Raw genomic sequence first — 4,643 nt, forward strand, 5'->3', positions numbered from 1 at the left:
GTGGCTCTCAACAACGGTCCCGGTGGATTCAAAGGGGGTAAAGTGTAGTACCTAATGATTTCGAGCCTATAGGTACTGTTAAGGATCAAGCTTTGTAGCAACTTATGAGAAGAGGCCCAGAATGTTCTATGATATTTTGACCTGCAGTGCTGTATTTGGGAGGAAAATGAGAAAGGACTTCAAATTCGTAGAGAGATTACCAGAATGGGAGTACCGGTTGAGGATGCGAATGTGCGCATAAGGGAGGTATGAAATAGTTCGTGGAATTCGAGACAGCATGGTCTCGTGATTCAAGGTTACTCGGGATGAGTATGGATGGAGTGAGCTATGTGTTGAATGGTGTTATTATTATTTCAAAGGCAATCAAGGATAAATTGTGCGAAGATAGATTGGCTAGCCATAGTTGAATTGGCATATTGGTGGTAGTGATCAGTTCCTTCAGCGTGATCAAGTTATACAAGTGATTGTGACGGTACGTGTGAGGCTTGTCGGCCGCCGTAATTGATGTTATTCAGAAGTATTCTACTGTTATGGCATGTTATGTGTAGGTGGATCCCGGAAGGGCTATGGTGGCTTAGATCACTACTTAGAGATATGCATATTCAACGGTTATGAGAATTCACCTATGTGTTGCTATGGTTCTCCTGAAGTGAGTTAAGTGAAAAGTTTTTATATGATGAAATATTAATCTATTAGTGGTTCCGAAGTTATGATGAAAAACGTGTTCTATCGTATATTGGCATGTTGGGTGCAGTGAGTGGTATGAAATTTGAAGTGAGGATCAAGGTTGTAGTTCAGTGTTGATAGGGATGTCACGAGCTCAGATGAGCAGGAAAGGGGTTTCGATGTTTAAAGTAAGTTGGTATTGTTTTTAGCGTCACCTGAGATCGGTATTTTGTGAAAAAGGATTTGCATCCTGGTTAAGGATTCTTGATCGCTTTTCAGCGTTAGTGCGGCCGGTGGTTTGGATGTATAGACTTGTTATCTGTCACGGAAGGTTGTGGGAGCGTGCCCCACGAGAAGGTTGTATAAGTGTGGCATGTAGTCACTTGATTGATTGAAGAGTTAAACCAAGTATGAAGATTGTGGTGATGACGTTAAATTGAGAATTGATTCCTGGAGGGCACTCGGTCTATTTGGGTTGTGGACTGTGGAGGATTACTCCGGTTATGATGGTTGTTCTTGTGTGCTATGAGAAAAGGGGAGTTATTATGGACCTTTGAAAGGTTATTAGCTTAGTTCAGTGCGATCAGAATCAGCTTGAGGTCTGTTGATGGATCTAAATGTGAATATGGGCTATATATCAGGCCAAATATGTTCATTTCAGCAATGCGCTCCTTATGGAAGAGTAGTCAGGGTGTTATTTCGTCGTCAGCTATTTCATGTAATGATATATTGTGTTGTGTGCGTTGTGAGATGGCTTGGTAAATTTCTTATGTGTTGAGGTTCCGCGTAGAGATGATGTTATATGAGCGGAATGGCTCTTGAGATTCAGATCGTATATCGCACCTCAGTTGCGCTTGAGTTCGTAGCTTGTAGTGCTATATGTCTCCCTAGGGATGGTATTATGCACTTAGCGTGCTTCTGACCGATATTCGGTATTTTGTTGTAATGAGCAATCTAGCTTGGTGTGTAACTCCTTATGTGAATTTATGTGTGGATCGGGTGGCACACCGCCATAGGTATGTTGTTTGGATCGGATTGCGTGCCGCAACAGTGTGATATTGAGCACAGTTTCCCGTATCTGTTTTTATGGGTTTTGTTTCCTATTTTCTGAGGAAAGCTCATATTAGCTGTGTTCCCGCGTTGCATGTATGATTCGCGAGCGGGGTGTCTGTTTAGTTATGTTGACCGCATCGCATGCATGATTCGCGAGCGGGGTAATTGGATTTCCTTTTCAGAGTTCATTTCCTTTATGTATCATGTTCGAATTGGTAGCCTATTGGCACATTGTGATATCATATGAGACTTTTTGATCATGTCCGGGGTGACTTATTGCCTGAGCAGTTCGTACGGGGTGAGACAAGATCATTGGATTTAGGATCATTGCAATCTGATTATATGAAGTATATTAAGAAGCAAAGACCATTCTTTGGTTCAGAATAATGTGATGGTTCCTGACAGGAGTATAAACCCAATGAATTGTAGATTCAGCAATTAGTTATGAATTTCTACCCATATTTTCCACTGCAGCGGTATTGTAAGAGTTAGAGCAAGACCTATGTATGTCATGAGGTGCAATGGGAGCATCAGATTCATGGAATTTCGACTAAATTGATCAGAGAATGTTAATATGGTCCTGTGAGTAAAGTGATGCAAGGTGTGAATTCAGCTAAGGTATGCGGTCATGTTTTGGTGCTGCGTGTAGTTATTGATTCGGCGAGCGTATGTTGGAACAGGCCTGGCAGAGAATTCCGGATGTTGGAATTGGGCTCTAAGGCTTATTTGCCTAAGTGAAAAAAGGGTATCTTTAGATTGATCGAGTTAGGGTGCCCAACTGAGTTGTGGTAGCACGAGTAGGTGCTCAAGGTGTTAAACAGTGATTTCGGGAAACCCCGACGTAGTTCTTAGCACGTTCGAGGATGACCGTATGTTTAAGTGAGAGAGAATGTAACGACCCGACCGGTCATTTTGAGATCTAGTGCATCGTTCAGCAGTTTGAGACCATGGGCAGCTTCACTTCAGGTATTATGACTTGTGCGCACGGTCGGAATTGAATTCCGGGAAGTTTGGAGTGGATTTGGAAAGAGTATTCTCATTTCGGAAGCTCTAAGTTGAAAGAATTGACTAAGGTTGGATTTTTGAGTAAACGACCTCGGAATCAGGATTCCAAGGTTCTAGCAGGTTCGTATGATAATTTCGGACTTGGGCCTATGTCCGGACTGGGTTTTGGAAGACACGGGAACATTTCAGCGCCTATTGTGGAAGTTACCACTTTTGGGAGAATCTCATAAGTTTGGATTGAAGTGCATTTCAAGGTTATAAATGTCTGTTTGAGATTTTAAGTCTGGGAATAGCTCTATGTGGTGATTCTAGTGTTACGAGCGCGATCGGAAGTGAATTCGGAGGTCTGTGGGTCATTTGGCTAAAGAAAAAAATTTGAAGGTTTTTGAGAAGATTGATCGGAAGTAGACTTTTTGATATCGGGGTCGGAATCCAATTCCGAAAGTTGGAGTAGGTCCATAATGTCGAATATGACTTGTGTGCAAAATTTGAGATCAATCGGACGTGATCTAATATGTTTCGGCATCGAATTTAGAAGTTGAGATTCTAAACTTCATTAAGCTTGGATTGGAGGTCGATTCATGATTTTAGTGTTGTTTGATATGATTTGAGGCCTCGAGCAAGTCCGTAATGTGTTTTGGGACTGGTTGGTGTGATTGGACAGGGTCCCGTGGGACTCGGGTGAATTTCGGGTGGTAAACGGATTGAATTGGGGTTGGAAAGAATAGCTGAAGCAGCTGATATCTGACATAACCACACTTGCGAAGTTTTGGCCGCAGGTGCGGAGCCGCAGAAGCGGCTAAAATGACACAGATGCGGTGGTGAAGGGTGAAGGTTGGTACCACAGATGCACTCAGGTTACCGCAGAAGCGGGACCGCACCTGTGGAAGAAGGAGCATAAAAGCGGAAATGGGCTGGGAGCCCCGGACCGCAGAAACGGCAATTGGTCCGCACCTGCGGGACCGCAGAAGTGGTCGAGAGACCGCATGTGCGAAAGGACTGGAGGTAGTGAGCTCTCATTAAAAAATCGAGTTTTGGTTTACTTCCACCTATTTTCACTTCGAGTTGGATGATTTTGGAGCTTTCGGAAGAGAGATTTTCTTCATCTATGTCAAGGTAAGTTGTTCCCACTCATTAGATGTTAAATACATGGTTTTGCTTTGGATTTGAGCATGAAAAATTGGTAGAAACTTGGGGGTTGGGGGAGAACCTAGAAAATGGATATTTTGGATTTTTACCACGATTTTAGATATGAAATTAAGAGAAAATCATATATTTGAGTTCGTGAGTTCATGGGTAAACTTTATCTTCAAAAAATTTCAGAATCCGGGCATGTGGGCCCGAGGGCAATTTTGTTAACTTTTTGATCGGGGTTAGGAATTATTATAAATTGGATTGTAATGAGTAATTGAACATATATTAATGGATTTGCATAATTATTGGCTAGTTTTGGAGCATTGTGCATTGATTCGAGTCTTCGGGAGAGCGTGGAATGCCGGTAACGGATCTTCGGAGCGAGGTGAGTCTCCTTTCTAACCTTGTAAGAGGGAATTATCCCCATAGGTGAAATATTAGTTATGTGCTCCTATTTGTGGGGGCTACGTATGCAGGAGGTGATGAGAGTTTGTGCGTGGCTACTATTATGTTTAAGTCCGGGTAGTCTAGGACCCAAAAACATGCTATACTTAGAATATTTGTAATCTTATTGACATTTGAATTGCTTAAATCCTATCGAATTGGTAAATGAATTTCTAAAAGGATTAAACTTCATTTTTCTTAATCATTAAAAGAGAATTGTCTTTTATTTGAATAAACATTCCCCGATAAATTCTTAATTGGTTGTTTGACTGTGTGTATCTATGTGTGCCCGCATTGCATGTATGATTCGCGAGCGGGGTATTTGTTTATTTATGTTGACC

The sequence above is a fragment of the Nicotiana tabacum genome, chromosome 20 (genome assembly GCF_000715075.1).
Source record: "Nicotiana tabacum cultivar K326 chromosome 20, ASM71507v2, whole genome shotgun sequence".
Taxonomy (NCBI): domain Eukaryota; kingdom Viridiplantae; phylum Streptophyta; class Magnoliopsida; order Solanales; family Solanaceae; genus Nicotiana; species Nicotiana tabacum.